Source organism: Hemiscyllium ocellatum, chromosome 16, assembly GCF_020745735.1.
Source record: "Hemiscyllium ocellatum isolate sHemOce1 chromosome 16, sHemOce1.pat.X.cur, whole genome shotgun sequence".
Classification (NCBI taxonomy): Eukaryota; Metazoa; Chordata; class Chondrichthyes; order Orectolobiformes; family Hemiscylliidae; genus Hemiscyllium; species Hemiscyllium ocellatum.
This window is the reverse complement of record NC_083416.1, coordinates 59,594,622-59,611,827: the sequence shown is the minus strand read 5'-3', so window position 1 is coordinate 59,611,827 and position 17,206 is coordinate 59,594,622. Positions and strand designations below refer to the sequence as shown.

Genomic DNA, 17,206 nt, shown 5'->3' with positions numbered 1-17,206 from the left:
AAAGATTAGTAGTAGGTCAGTGGATTGGGTGTTTGTTGGGAAGACAGATGCAAAATAATTATTGTTGTGATATTCACTGTACCTCCACCTATCCATGTGGTTACTGTTAAGAACCAAATACAACCACTACAAAATGACTTCTTGCCCTTATTGTTTCTTTCTTTTAGTCAAACTGTTTTACATATTGGTTTCCTGAACATAAATCACCACTCTCTATCATGTGCACATCATCATTAAATAATAGAACCACTCTTTCACCTCTTCCTAATTTTCTATCATTGTTAAATGTCCTGTACTCTTAAGTGAGTTTACAGTGAAGTCTGATACCTCATGTGTACAATACATAATGTATACAGAAGTTCTGATTTTAACCCCATTGAGGCTTAAAATATTTAAAAAGAAATGAGAACTTCCAATTTCTAAGGGTGACACAGCAAGCTTTCATGCTTTGAGATTTTTGTCACAAATGACTGAAGCACTTAACCAAACAGTACTTTTGTCAGCAAGATATACTTTAAACTATGGAAAGGAACGTTCCTCTTTTAGACTTATCAAACATGACAAGAACTTAACAGTTTTCACTTGACTCAACACCTATCCAAAATGTGGACTCATAGGTGTTGGCAAGGGCATGAGGACCCTGGAGCAACCATGCAATGCTGTCATGGAGCAGCACATAACTGAACATAAATACCTTGATGAAGGGCTTTTACCAGAAACATTGATGTTCCTGCTTCTCTGATGCTGCCTGACCTGCTGTGCTTTTCCAGCACCACACTCTTGCCTCTGATCTCCAGCATCTGCAGTACTCACTTTTGCCTGAATATAAATACCACAGACCAGATGGAGTGAGAGCACGTTGAAAGAACGTAAGTTTCTACATTAGAAGGAACACACTGAAAGATTCACTAGAGTGGGACACTCTGGGAAAAATCATAGAGCACATGAATATGAAAGTCAAAGAAGAGAGATTAGTCTTTACCTAATGTAACTATAAGTCAGAGCCTGGTATATTCATGCTTACCATGTATCACATTATTTAACATAATGCATAATTAAAATTTTACCTTGATATCTAACTTGTCCTTTGATTTTTGCCTTCCCTTCAACCAGTCTGTAAAGAACCCAAACCCTTATGGCATGAAACCACATGATAAAAGATAGTGGGTAACAATGGGATTCACTGTCTCGAAAATCAGAGCAGCGGTGAAGAACAAGAAAGCGATTTAACATCATGTGGAAAAGAAAAGAATTCAAACGCTACGTTTTTCTAAAAACTCATTGAGTCAGCTTTAATTCCAGCTGACATCCAAAAATGCAGCACAACTGAACAGTAGATGTGAAGGAAACATTTCAGAAAAGAAACTAATCTTGAGAACTGACCAGAAAAGGGAGTCTCAAATGCCTTTTACAGCTGGTAAAAGGAGAACAAACCTTTTAAAATAAACACTATACTGTAAAAGGGATGTGTTAGCAAAAGTAGTCGTAGAGGACCTGAATGACATGAGCTACGGTGAGATTTGTTGTAGAATTGTGCAAGAAGTCCAACAAGTGTAGCTCGACATAAGGAGCAACTCACTGCATTACTTCATTCGTGAGTTGCCTATTAAGGCAGTTTATTGCTTGTTAATGATCTTTATTCACTGATCATTGCACCTCATTAATATGAAACTTCCTATCTTATCAAAAATGCTGAACAAATTAGATACTCAGAATTCTAATCTTGGAAATGAAAGCAGGTACCTGACATCTTCAGCTCTTTACTGCCCGCAAACAGCATCTCGGGGCACAATCGATCAGGCTGAGCTGTACACATACTTCATTCACAGACATTTGCTTACAATATTTGCCAACCTCTCAAGATCCTCAGTCTATTCAAGGGTTGACCACTATCTGTCAGGTGGTCCCTGCACCATCTATCACAGTATCAAGCCAGAGACCTGGCCACCATCAGACATTGACTTGGGTGGGGCATGGTCAGGGGATGTGTCCAAATGCAGTCCAGGGACTGGGCAATGGTTAGTCCTGCAGGGGCTATCACAAGCAGTTAGTGGAGTCATGTGTCATCAGTGGAGGAATTACAAAGACAGCAGTCAGAGGACTAAATCTGATTAGAGGTGTGAGGGGTGGAACAAATACAATTCACGAAGTCTGTGCCTTGATCATTCAGGTGAATGCAAGGCAGGGTTCTAGGGGCAAAGGAGAGGATCACTACAAAAAGAGGTTGGGCGGTCAAGGCTAGGGAAAGAGGAAGCAGAGGAATGTGCTGCAGCAGATGCAGGGGTAGTAACAGGAAACACAAGGTACGGGGGAGCAGGCAGAACAGCATTGGAGGGCATGATAGTCTATGGGAGGGACGCAATTGGCAACAACCACCACTGTAGCATAGAGGATCTGGGTGACCATCATTAAATAATAATGTCAGAACTAAGGAGGGAGAAGCCACAGTTGAAGGCAAAGTTCACTGTGGTGGTTTTTCATATGGGAGTGATAGGTGAAAATCGGTTGTTGGAGTTGTGTGAGGTAAGAAGGGACATGGAAGTGCTGGTGGGGTCAGTGAGGTAGGTATCCGCTGACTAGGCAGAACCTTGTGCTGACTGTGTACACTGCGGACTGCGTGTCCTACCATCACTTGCTATTCTCTAGATTAGAGCTACAGTTGGAAAATGGCTGAGACAGTGCCCAAGGATGATAAGTTGTGCCAGGTTAAAGGATGAAAGCACAGAATCCATTTTGTTGAATGCTAGGACATTGATGGTACAGGTCCATGAAACATGGACTGAATTCTGTAATCATTTAAATATTTGATGTGGATTCGTGGTGAGAGTAGTAGAGCAAAGTAGTCACTTTCTTTTTGATTCTATGTGTTGGTCACTCAGTCAACACCTTCATGGGGGGTCGGGGAGGCAGGGATGCTGAGAAGTGGGAAGTGGTTGCAGTGCTTTGCATATTCTGGATACAGGTTGCCATATCATCCTGTTGTGATGTGCTCTAAACATTTGGAGCAGACAACGAAGTGATGTGCTCAATGCAGAAGATCAGGGAGAATGGGAGCTTCCTTCTGAGGAGGAGGAGGAGGAGGAGGAGGATGAAATTGGAAAGTATGAAGGTCTCTTGTGCATGGCTTACCTCTGCTTACCATCCACTACAAGCCAAAGAGTACCTGATTGGCACCTACTTGCAGAAGATGGAGCTGGGTGCAGCAGACCTTTGCAGAATGCAAAATAATCATTTGTCATCATGCAAGTATTTGGTTTATATTGTGGTGTGAAGTGCAGTGTCTATTTGTTTTGTCTGTGTTTGCTTTTACTGGCTGTAAATAAAAGTTCACAGTTGGATTTGTCCAATTGCTTTTCTGTTTGTGATGTTCTTCTACTTGACCATGACAAGCTGTGGTTCTCCAGTAGACACTGGGGGCAGAGTAATGGTGACTTAGAGAGTTTGTTATGAAGGAATGTAGCTAAGGACAGAAAAAACTTTGTTGCCTGTTAAACAGTTACTAAAGTGAGAAAATGTGGTTGTATATATAAGGGAATATCAGCCATACCAGCTAAGACTAGTGTGGCTTTGTGACTGTTGTGCCATTATGCTACCAGTAGTGGGCAACACCAGATCACCAGTACTTATCCTGGTGCATCCTGGACTTTTAAGGGTATCATAGACATCAGGGATGATGGTCTTTCAGCATATATCTGGCAACTGATAATTTGTTCTAGAATGGGCTACAATCAGATGAGAGGAATTTCATTGAGGCAGGGTATGTTGTTAATGAAGCATGTTTGGTAAGATACAGCAAGAGATCTCAAGGACTCGTGGTGATAAACCCTCCAAAAAAAACTCTTCACAACCCACATTTAGTCAGAAAAGATTCAGTCCCAAGTTTCTGAACTATTTACTCAATGCAAATTTTATAATAGCAAATAAATTATTCAGGTACAAGCTTAAAGAAATTTAATTTTAAAAGAAAAAAATGGACTAAAAATCGTTATTGCAGTTCAATGCATTAGAACTCTAATCAATGAAATTAGTGAAATCTTTATTTTTAACAAACAGAACAGCAAATTTGATTTTTCATTTAAAACTTAGTTTTATCAATTTAATGCATTATTAGATCAAAAATTGGTAAAGAAAAAAATGTGAATCTGATCATGTCATGTAAAATTCAGTGCGAAAATACCTTGAATGCTGAAAATAATCAGCGCAAGTGACATCACTGCATAAATCTCTGATACAGTCAGTAAATTCATTGAGTTCTTATTGAATGAAGTCATTTTGAAAGTTCTGCTACAGATCCCTGGCAAACCGTTCAGTCATCTTGAAAAAGAAATATCATGTGTTTAATGAAGAAGCCATATTAATATATAGCGTTACAGAAGAATGAGAGATTATCTTATTTAAGCATACGTAACTTTGATGGTTTTTGACAGGATAGGTGTTAAGAAGCGATTTCTAATGATGGGGGAGTCTCAACCTGGGGACATAGTTTCAGAATAAACGGACATTTAATTTAAACTGAGATGCAATTAATTTGTTCTGTGAGGGTAGTGAATGTTTGGAATGCTGTACCCCAGAGAGTTGTGGAGGCGAGATTATTGAAAATATTTTAAAAAGAGGAACGTAGAAAATGAAATATTGAGGAGTTAAGGATTATGAGGAGCAGAGGCCTAGGGCAGATCAGCTATGATCTTACAGAAATAATAAAATAGGCGAAAGGGGTCAAATGTTCTACCAATATGGAGTCATAGAGATGTACAGCAAGAAAACAGACCCTTTCTACTCCTGCTCCAAAGTACATATGTTCTTAGGTTGTTATGAAAAAGAAGTTTTACATTGAAAACAGTGTATAAAATAACAAACTACAACAGTTTTCAGTTATCGAATACAATAAAGATTAAACAACAACTTTAAATCAACAAAAATATAACAGGACAACAAAGTACATGCAGTACAAGGATATCAATTCTTAACAATCATTATGCAAACCAAGACAATAACCACCAACTTCAAAAACCGATTAACAATTAAACAATGCAGTAAAACTTGCCTATGCCATTCTTTCTACTGGGACAAATTAAAATTTCAGATTGGTCATTTTGCTGATCAAATCAATGTGGAAGTGCAATTCCTAACATTTCAAGCAGCTTGTAGTGAAATTTAGTAAGATTTTATAATTTGGGGTTCCTACCGGAGAAAAATGACTTTAAGGTAGATTTTATAGCGTCATACAGCATGGAAACAGACCATCCGGTCTAACCAGTCAGCAAACATGGACCTTAAGGGTCCACATTAGCAGAAATGATTGGTGAGGAAATTTGTACAGACTAACACCTGTATAAACCTTGACAGCAGATGAGAGAATATAAAGTTTCTGTAGACAGGATAAGAGAAATACCTAGATTTGAGGATTTCTGTTTATTATCCAAAAATGAAATATAATCTATACTTCTATGTGTATTTGATTGCAGGATACAAAGGTTGATATCTTTCTGCATGTATCAAGAGAATGGGACAGAGGTTGGATAGAACAGAGGCAAGGGGTTCAACAAACAAAGGAAAGAGCAAGAATAGACCGAAAACTGTTTAGCTAGTCTAAGATTGATGCTGATTATGTGTATTCAAAGTGGAACTGCATACTTGAATCCTCCTGTCATCTATGTAAGGAGAATGACCACAATACAGTCTCAGCTCAGAAACAGAAAATATGAGTAAGCATTGGCCATTCACTTATTAAGCATACTTTCTAATTAAGTATTATCATGGCTGATCCTCTATTTCAACTCCTGGCTTTCTCTCTGTACACCTTGATGCTCTTGGTGTTTAGAAACCTACCTATTTCTTACTTCAGTGACTCTGTCTCCATTGCCCTATGTGATATAGAATTTCACAGGAGAATGACTGTCTAAAAAATTTCTCTTCACCATATCCTAAATGCTCTACACTGTCTGTTAACCAATTCTCCATCCATGTCATTTGTGTTTTGATTTTGTATGCCAATCTCTTAAATGGAGCTTTATCATTATCTTTCTGAACGGATAAATGCACTCACTGGTTCCATCTCATCTTGTTACATCCTCAAAAAACTCCCATGGATTTATTCATTCACATTCTTGATCCTGGCATCAGGAAGGCAATATACCATTCTGCTGTCATGTCTGCAGGGGTGGGTGAAATGCCACAAATTTGGGTGTTGCATTCCCCCAAAAGAATCTACATCTCGCAGCAGTATGCAAAATGGAAAATCTGTTAGAGAACTATCTCATGTTTTTACTCTCTCTGGCACTTTCCTTTCTGGAAGAAGTGAGGTCTGCAGATGCTGGAGATCAGTGCTGAAAATGTGTTGCTGGAAAAGTGCAGCAGGTCAGGCAGCATCTAAGGAACAGGAGAGTTTGAGAACGTGGCTGAAGAGCTTCTGTGCAGAGGAGATGACCTGGGGGCTGCAGTGAGAGAGGGACTCACTAAAATCCTTGTAGAGGGAGGAAGAGAGCTTCTTCAAGGAAGGCATCCTTGCAAGAGGATTCGCAGTAGGTTAAAATGGAATCCTTGCAAGAGGATTCGCAGTAGGTTAAAATTTCCTGATGAAGGGCTTATGCCCGAAATGTCGAATCTCCTGTTCCTTGGATGCTGCCTGACCTGCGCTTTTCCAGCAACACGTTTTCAGCACTTTCCTTTCTGACTGTGTACTCTTTATCTATGGTGTGACCACCCCACTTCCATGCTATCCACAAAGGTCTTAGACTTGCAATGATCCACAGAGATTCCAGCTGCTGCTGTAGACCAAAAGCATGCAGTTTGAGGAGCTGTATCTGGAGGCATTTGCTGCACACGTCACCCTGGACGATGGAAGTATCACTGACTTTGCATATGGCACAGATGTCCTGCCATGACTTACCCATATGTTATTCCAATTATGTTTACATCCTCTAAGCAATCTTAAATATTTACTAGTGGCCTTGCTTTATCACTTATACCTTAAACACATAATCAAAACTGATGACCAATCTTAACTTTAAAGATTGGACAGTTGTGATATTCACTTATTTGCTGCTGGTTGCTTGCCTCAGGGTTTTCTAGCCCCTGATCTTCAAACAATAAACTTGTAGATTTCTTGTATGTCACTCCTTGATTTAGCTTTTCAAACTCATCCTGTTCCTGATTAAAATGTGATTACTACAGAATCCATTCTCTCTGCTTACATGGACACTAACTTGAATGCAGAACCAGTTAGTGCACATCTCTACTGCATGCAAATAACAAATTTGATATGACAACATCAGAAAGCTTTTGATTAATATTTCACTTCAAGAAAAGATAAGGCACTGGTAAGACCATGCTTCAGCTATGGATTTCAGCTCCCAGCAGAATCTAGGAGTCAGAGGTATTTCAACCAGAGCAGACGGACCTTTCATCTGAATTATATGCAACATGTGGAAACAACAATAAGAAATTGTAGCAATCTAATACTACTATTGCTTATCACAGGTGTAGTTCCAAAACCCCAAATCTGTGAAGACAAGATTATCTATCCATCAGCAATTGATGTACTCATTATAACAAAACAGGTCACTTCTTGAAAAAATGCTATCACCTGAAGAACATGCCAGTTTACAAACCAAATTGTTCTCAACCCATCACATAAATTCCTGCCTTGAAACAGAAACTTGAAGAAGAGGCAAATACTGCAAAGGAACTCTATTCATATTGTCACAAAGTTGGTCCTTTTTTTTCTAAAGATCTGTTCATTTTCTCACTGTGTCCTTGATTTTTTCAGTGAGTCATAAAACCTTCCTGGCTGTGAAGCAGCTAGTTCGTACAGAGATGAAAAAGGATTGTGAGAGGCCTTTTGTTTATACGTAAACAGATGAGACTTTCAGGCCAAAGTGGTCATGTTTTAGAAGTGACCTATATAATGAAAGGGGTGTGGTCAGTTCTGAAAGCCGAGCAGTTCAGTCCAGATATAGTTAGGATTCAGTTGTGTGGAAACAAGCTGCTAGACTCTCTCTCTTCCTGCCCTTCTAACCTCATTCTGTAAGCACTTGTTTCATTTTATTGTGTTTCAGGGGGTTTGCATATTGGGACTGTTGTGTATATTCAGAACATCATAATTAAGTCTAGTTCGGATAGATTGAGTTATGTAGGGGTTCTTTATTCTGTGCTTTGTGTTTCATTGTGTCATTTTATGAATACGTTTTTGTTTGTTTTAAAACGTCGTAGTCAACCTAGCTAACTTACTCCAGGTAATTTTCACTGTACACTTAGCAAAACAAATTGCAAAGTTATGGTCTGGGCTGCCTGCTTAAGAATGTTTTGAGTGGTCTAACCTGGTCCGTAACAGACTAGGAGCTCTTTGTGGGGTTTTAAACAGTGAGTGGTAGGTGCTAGTGCCTTTATTTCAGGTGTTGGTTTGGTTGAGTAGACAAAGCTTGGGATAGTAATGGCTCTTCCAGTTGCCAAATGTTTTCTGAAAGTGGATGCGGTGATTTTGGAAGTTTTGGAAAAGGTGGATAAGACCAAGCTTCAGGAATTAGCAGACCAGCTGGGATTGGACCTGCCTGCTTCTGTGAGGAAAGGAGAGATAATTACAGCAGTAGCTTAGCATTTAAACTTGCTGGAGAAACTATCAGAATGTGTAGAGATGGCAAAACTTCAATTGCAAATGAAGCAGCTTGAGTTAGAGGCGAGAGATAAGGAAAGGGCAGCAGAAATGAAACAGTTTGGGTTATGATTAAAAGCGGAAGAGAGGGAAAACAAGAGAGTAGCAGAATAGAGAGAAAAAGAGAGCACTTGAACTTCAGAAATTGATCCTTAAAAAGGGAAGTCAGCTTAAAAGGCTGGAGATAAAGGTTGAAGGTAACCTTAGCGAATAAGTAACTCTAACTCATGTGAAAGAGCAGAGATTTTAAATGGCAAGGTTAGCAGCTGAAGTGGCTGATGATTATGAACTGGTCCATCAAACATGGTTTGACTCCCAGAATCAATTTCAGTCCATGAGGAATAGAAATTGGGGCAAAGAGAAGTCCTCACATGGAAAGGGAAAGGTACATCAGAGTGAAGATCATAGGAATAATTTGCCAAAGGGTAAAAAAAAACCCTGAGGGGGACAAGCAAGTTAAATAGCTCCACTGTTTTCATTGTAATAAAGTGAGCCAGAGAAAATCACAATGGTGGGCTCGGAAAAAACCAGACGTTGGAAAACAGAACAAGCCTGTAAGTTTTGTCGTCTTAGTAACAAAAAGCACAAGGGAAGTTTGACAGTTGCCTGAGAATATACAAGATGATCAGAGGTTGATTAAGGAGGAAGTGCCAGATCTGCTTAAAAAATATACATGCAGGTGTAGCAGGTAAAGAGGTTACAACATTAAGGGACACAGGATCCTCTCATTATGATGCTGAAGGATGAGGAGATGTGTACTCCTGAGAGACTATTGCCAGAAAAGGTACTCGTAAAGGAATTCATGGTGATACAAAAAGTACTCCATTATGTAAAGTGAGGCTAGAATGTCCATTAAAGAGTGGAGAATTTGTGGTAGGAATACTGGACAAACTCTCAGCTCCAGGAATACAGTTTGTCCTTGCAAATCTGATTCACTGGTAGGCACGCTGCCCACTCTAGTTGAAATGCCAGTGGAGACCCAAGTAACTAAAGAAATGCTGGGCGTTTATCCAGGGACCTTCTCAGATTGTGTGGTCACAAGATCACAGAGGCACAAGCTGAAGCAGGAGAGATCATAAGGCACAGAAAAGGAAGCTGACATCGCTTTATCAGGGACTTATATTGATCAGATAAGTGGGACAGAGTAGGAGCAAATAGGTAAACATATGTGCATCTTCAGCTCTGTTGCGTTTATTGAGTTACAGCAGAAAGAAGTTAAAACAGTTATCTCAAAAGGCATATACAGAGAAGGAGAGTGAATGCATCCCTATGTTATTACTTTACAAATGATGTCTTAATGAGGAAATGGAGACCATCACTCATTCAAGCAGATGAGAAATGGGCAGAAGTTCATCAGATTGTTTTGCCAGTCAGGTATTGAAAGGAAATGCTGCATGAGCTACCACTTGGAGATAATTTAGCCGTGAGGAAAACACAGGCTAAGATACAAAGACATTTTTACTGGCCTGGACTACACACGGATGTAGTTGAATTTCTAGATGTGTCATACATGTCAGCTCATCAGAAAACTACAGGGAGTAATAAAATCTTCACCTTTAATACCTACTACAGCATTTGAAGAACCTTTCACAAGAATCTTGATTGATTGTGTCCCTTAATTGTCCCCTACCTCCAAACAAAAAGTGGGAATAAGTATTTATTAACAATAATGGATGTGTCAAATAGATTTCCAGAGGCAATCCCCCTATGCATCATCACAGCAAAAATGGTTGCAGAAGAATTAAACAAATTTATTTTACCAGCTATGGACTACCAATAGAGATCCAATCAGATGAAGGATCAAACTTCACATCCAAACTATTCAAGGAGGTTATGGATAGTTTGGGAATAAAACCATTCAAATCTACTGCGTACCATCCAGAATTGCAGGGAGCACTGGAGAGATAGCATCAAACAGTAAAGGCCATGTTGAGACCATATTGTCAGGATTATTCAGATGATTGGGATAAGGGAATTGTATTTGTACTTGTTGCGATCAGAGATGTACTGAATGAATCAACCAAATTCAGTCCATTTGAATTAATTTTTGGGCATGAAGTAAGAGGTCGGTTAAAGTTAATTGAGGAGAAATTAATAAGTCAGAATTCAGAGATCACACATTTGGGCTATGTATCAAATTTTAGAGAACAACTAAATAGAGCAGGAGAGTTCGCCAGACAGTATTTAAAAGTAGAGGAGAAAGTGAGGTCTGCAGATGCTGGAGTATCAGAGCTGAAAATGTGTTCCTGGAAAAGCGCAGCAGGTCAGGCAGCATCCAAGGAACAGGAACTTCGACTTTTCGGGCATAAGCCCTTCATCAAGAATTTTCCTGATGAAGGGCTTATGTCCGAAACGTTGAATTTCCTGTTCCTTGGATGCTGCCTGACCTACTGCGCTTTACCAGCAACACATTTTCAGTATTTAAAAGTATCACAGCATACAATAAAACAGGAAGCAGATAAGAAATCAAAAATTCACAATTTTGCAATTGTGGATAACTTCCAGTAAAAGGTGAGCTTTTAAAAGCAAAGTTTAGTGGACCATATCAAGTCGAAGTGAGTGAAGTGAACTACTTGATAAGGACTCCAGACAGGAAGAAATCTGAGTGTGTCGTGTGAATATGCTCAAAAGGTATTTTGATAGGGAAGGAAAGTAGGAGGAGAATGATTACAGCATAGAAGGAAGAACCAAGTTCAGAGGATTCTGAATTGGACATTCCTCAAATCAAATTGTTTAATGAGGAAATTGTCAAAAATTGGGATAAATTATGGAGTTACCTTCCACAAGAAAATCAAAATGTCCTGAAAGAGTTGTTACTATCACATGGGGAAATATGCAGAAATAAATTGGGAAGTACTAACTCTCTAAAGTTGGCACAAGTTCAGAAGGAGATAGAGTGCACACTTCAAGATGGCATAATTGAAGTGATTCACAGTGACTGGAGCTCACCCATAGTCATGATGGTACCCAGTAGTTATAGAACATAGAACATAGAAAGATACAGCGCAGTACAGGCCCTTCGGCCCTCGATGTTGCGCCGACCGAATCCTACCTAACCTACACTAGCCCAATAACTTCCAAATGCCTATCCAATGCCCGCTTAAATGACCATAAAGAAGGAGAGTTCACCACTGCTACTGGCAGGGCATTCCATGAACTCACAACCCGCTGTGTAAAGAATCTACCCCTAACATCTGTCCTATACCTACCACCCCTTAATTTAAAGCTGTGTCCCCTAGTAACACCTGTCTCCATTAGCGGTAAAAGGTTCTCAGTGTCGACCCTATCTAAACCCCTAATCATCTTATACACCTCTATCAAATCTCCCCTAAACCTTCTCTTCTCCAATGAGAACAGCCCCAAGTGCCTCAGCCTTTCCTCATAAGATTTTCCTACCATTCCAGGCAACATCCTGGTAAACCTCCTCTGCACTCGTTCCAATGCCTCCACATCCTTCCTATAGTATGGCGACCAAAACTGCACACAATACTCCAGATGAGGCCGCACCAGAGTCTTATACAGTTGCAACATGACCTCAGGACTCCGGAACTCAATTCCTCTACCAATAAAGCCCAGTACACCATATGCCTTCCTCACAGCACTATTTACCTGGGTGGCAACTTTCAGAGATCTGTGTACATGGACACCAAGATCCCTCTGCTCATCCACACTACCAAGTAGCCTACCAGCCCAGTAATCCATCTTTTTGTTACTCCTACCAAAGTGAATGACTTCACACTTAGCTACATTGAATTCCATTTGCCACATTTCTGCCCAGCTCTGCAACTTATCTATATCCCGCTGTAACCTACCACTTCCTTCCTCACTATCCACAACTCCACCGACTTTTGTGTCATCCGCAAACTTGCTTATCCAGCTTTCAAGCCCTTCCTGCAGATCATTTATAAAGATAACAAAAAGCAATAGTCCCAAAACAGATCCTTGTGGTACACCGCTAGTAACTGCACTCCAAGATGAACATAGTCCATCAACTACTACCCTCTGTCTCCTTCCAGCCAGCCAATTCCTAATCCAAACCTCTAATGTATCCTCAATGCCATACCTCCGTAGTTTTAGCATTAGCCTACCATGGGGAACCTTATCGAACGCCTTACTAAAATCCATATACACAACATCTGCTTTACCCTCGTCCACTTCCTTAGTCACCTTCTCAAAGAACTCAATAAGGTTTGTGAGGCACGACCTGCCCTTCACAAAACCATGCTGGCTATCCTTGATCACGTTATTCCTATCCAGATGTTCATAAATCTTATCCCTTACCATTCTCTCTAAGACTTTGCCCACCACTGAAGTCAGACTCACTGGCCTATAGTTACTAGGGCTATCCCTACTCCCCTTCTTGAACAAGGGGACCACATTCGCTATCCTCCAGTCCTCTGGTACTATTCCCGTTGACAATGACGACATAAAAATCCAGGCCAATGGCTCTGCTATCTCCTCCCTAGCTTCCCATAGGATCCTAGGGTAAATGCCATCAGGCCCAGGAGACTTATCTATTTTCATCCTCTCCAATATTCCCAGAACCTCTTCCCTGCATATTTCCAGGCCATCCATTCTAATCATTTGTGACTCCATATTCACATCAGCAACAGTGTCCTGTTCCTGAGTGAATACTGATGAAAAGTATTGATTTAGTGTCTCTCCAATCTCCTCCGCCTCCATACACAACTTCCCACTACTATCCTTGACTGGACCGATACCTACCCTAGTCATCCTTTTGTTCCTGACATACCTATAGAAAGCCTTTGGGTTTTCCCTAATCCTACCAGCTAAAGACTTTTCATGTCCCCTTCTCGCTTCTCTTAGCTCTCTCTTTAGATCCTTCCTGGCTACCTTATAACTCTCTATCGCCCCAACTGAACCTTCACGCCTCATCTTTACATATGCCGCCTTCTTCCCTTTCACAAGGGATTCCAATTCCTTACTAAACCACGGCTGCCTCACAAGGCCCTTTACACCATGCCTGACTGGTACATACTTATCGAGGACACGTAGTAGCTGCTCCTTGAACAATCCCCACATCTCATTAGTGTGGACTATTGCAAAGTCAACACCGTTGTAAAGACTGATGCATATCCAATTCCACGGTTGGAGTGCTGTGTCGAAAAAGTGGGACAAGCAACTTACATTTCCAAGTTGGACTTGCTCTGAGGCTACTGGCAAGTACCTCTGTCAGAGAGAGCAAAGGCAATTTTGGCTTTTGTAACGTCAAGTGGATTGTATCAAATCAAGGTCATGCCATTTGGCAAGAAAAGCGCTCCAGCTACACTTCAGAGATTAACTAATAAGGTCACTGCCGGATTACCCAACTGTGTTTTTACAATGATGACCTAGTGATTTTTAGTCATTCATGTAAGGAACATTCATGGCGTTTACCAATCAACCCCACCGTCCCATGGCCTAACATTTCAACACCTCCTTCCGCTCTGCCGAGGACATGCAGGTCCTGGGCCTCCTCACCGTGACTCCCTCACCACCTGACGCCTGCAGGAAGAACGCCTTATCTTCAGCCTCAGTTTTGGGCGGCACGGTGGCACAGTGGTTAGCACAGCTGCCTCACAGCGCCTGTAGACCCGGGTTCAATTCCCGACTCAGGCGACTGACTGTGTGGAGTTTGCACGTTCTCCCCGTGTCTGCGTGGGTTTCCTCCGGGTGCTCCGGTTTCCTCCCACAGTCACAAAAATGTGCGGGTCAGGTGAATTGGCCAAGCTAAATTGCCCGTAGTGTTAGGTAAGGGGTAAATGTAGGGGTATGGGTGGGTTGCGCTTCGGCGGGTCGGTGTGGACTTGTTGGGCCGAAGGGCCTGTTTCCACACTGTAAGTCTAATCTAAAAAAAAACACTTCAACCCCAGAGCATCAATGTGGACTTCATCAGTTTCCTCATTTTCCCTCCCCCCACCTTACCCCAGTTTCAACCTTCCAGCTCAGCACCATCCTCATGACATGTTTTACCTGACAATCTTTCTTCCCACCTATCCGCTCCACCCTCCTCTCTGACCTATTATCTTCATCTCCACCCCCATCCACCTATTGTACTCTTTGCTACCTTCTCCCTAGCCCACCCCCCTCCCATTTATCTCTCCACCCGGAGGCTCCCTGCCTTCATTCCTGATGAAGGGCTTTTGCCCGAAATGTCGATTTTCCTGCTCCTCGGATGATGCGTGACCTGCTGTGCTTTTCCAGCACCACACTAATCTGATTTCCTGCATCTGCAGTGCTCACTTTTCCCTGTGTTAACCAATGCCCCAGTATTAGCCACACCGGATTAAACAAAGCCTTTCAAGGGGTTTATCAATGCCAGTGATGTGGGTGTCAGTGCAGTGCTCCTGCAGTGGATAACAAGGGAATAGAAAGATCCATCGAATATTTTTCCAGGAAGTTGAACATTCATCAACAAAAATATTCAGTGGTGGAGAAAGAGACTATGTGCTTGGTATTGGCATTACAACATTTCAGTGTTTATAACTACCAGCAATGCATCTGAGGCATGATCGTATACACTGATCATAACCCATTGACATTTGTGGGAAAATTTAAGGACAAAAATGCCAGATGGTTTTGATGGACCTTGTTGTTGCAGCCATTCAATTTGACAATTGTGCATGTGGCAGGTCGCGAAAACATGATTGCCAATGTATTATCGAGACTCTAATGAGCTAAAGAGGCATTCGGTGGCGGGTGTGCCATGGCCTGAATTTGCATGTGGTTGTGCATGTTTGCATGTGTATAGTTAACATAGTGCATATGTCTGTTTTAGACTACTAACCAGTTTGTTTTTGAAGGGTTTTAAAAATGAAGCCATCTTTTGTTATTGATGGTTCTTTTTATAAGAAGGGAGGTGTCACAATGCTGGTCCTTTTTTTTCTAAAAAGTTGTTCCTTTTCTCAAGGATACTGTGTCCTGGATTTTTTTTCAGAGGGGTCATAAAACCCTCCCGACTTCAAGGTGGCTAGCTTGGTACAGAATTGAAAAGGGATTGTGAGAGGCTTTCTGTTTAAATGTAAACAGCTGAGAATTCATTCCAAAGTGGTCATATTTTAGAAGTGGTCTGTATAATGAAAGGGGGAGTGGTCAGTTCTGAAAGCTGAGCAGTGCAGTCCAGAACTAATTAGGAGTGGAGTTGTGTGGAAACAGGCTGTAGACTCTCTCTCCTTCTGCACTTCTAACTTCAACCTATAAGTATTTGTTTCATTTTTACTGTGTTTCACGGGGTTTGCTTATTGAGACTGTTGTGTATATTCAGAACAACGTAATTAAGTTCTAGTTTGGATAGACTGAGTTATGTAGGGGTTCTTTATTCTGTGCATTATGTTTCATTGTATCATTTTGTGAATACATATTTGTCTGTTTTAAAACCTGGTAATCAACGAGCTAACTTCAGGTAATTTTCACTGTACACTTAGCGAAACAAATTGCAAAGTTACGATCCAGGCTGCCTGCTTAAGAATGTTTTGAGTGGTTTTGGCCGAGCCCATAACAATAAGAAGAACAGCAACTCAAGGATGGATTATTTCATTTCTTCCTACGGGAACAAACAATGGTCTCGTTAATTAATAGTATCCACATCATAAATCTCATACACTCCTGCAGTTATGTCACCACATATTCCATCAACCAGATGGATTGCATCTTTTAACTCATGAAAAACAGGAGAGAAAAAGATAACCAATTTTCCTTCTAGTGTTTCTATAACTTGTCATAGACCTTTCGTATCCGCCTGTCAAAACAAATTATCACGTCAAAGCGGGTCAGGCAGCATCCATGGAGAAAGACCAAGCTACCATTTTGAGTCTAGATGACTCGTCATCTAGTCATCTAGACTCAATCGGTAGGCTTGCTCTATCTCTCCATTGATGCTGCCTGACCTACTGTGATCTCCAGCATTTGTTGTTTTCAGTACAGATTCCAGTACCTGCAGTAATTTGTTCCTATTTTTATCAAGTCAAAGACTTAGAGAGATAAAAACAAAATGTACAGTAAATGTTACAATGCAATTTAGGTAACTTCATTGGGAATATGATTAAGTATAATGAATCTTTATGTCAAGGGAAAGAAATCATGGGTAGGTTTGACGTATCAGAGCAAAATGTCCTTGGAGTAATTTTGTGACTATGGTTTAGAGGCGCACTTCACTGACTATAAACGCACCAAGGGGGCAGAATTTAAACAGAAGGGCACACAGAGCACAGATGGGCGTAAGCACTTGAGGACATATAACTGTCCTTATCTGAGTCTAAGCCTGAAGTCAGTCCTTGACTTTTCCTTTTCCTCCACCATTTGTAAACTAAAATACATAGTATGGCATCCAATCACATAAGAAAACAGGGGGTTTTGTGTTTTATGTGAAATTTTGGACTGACAAAAATTAGCAAAATGTTTCATACAAGATGTTCACCTGCAGTGTATGCTTTTACATTTGGCTGGTCTTGGCTGCATGTAATTTAGGGAGTGTAAACATGTGCACTGCAAGGCCTATTTAAAAAAATGCTTTATTGCCACACTGGCTGAAGAAAGATCATTTGAATTTTTAAGGTA

General features: G+C 40.8%; 1 protein-coding gene across 2 annotated transcripts in view; it reads left to right on the top strand.

The window, feature by feature from the left end:
• The window catches only part of gabrb2a (gamma-aminobutyric acid type A receptor subunit beta2a), a 242,438-nt gene that overhangs the window by 142,615 nt on the left and 82,617 nt on the right, over positions 1–17,206 (top strand). The gene's annotated exons all lie outside the window — the stretch shown is intronic.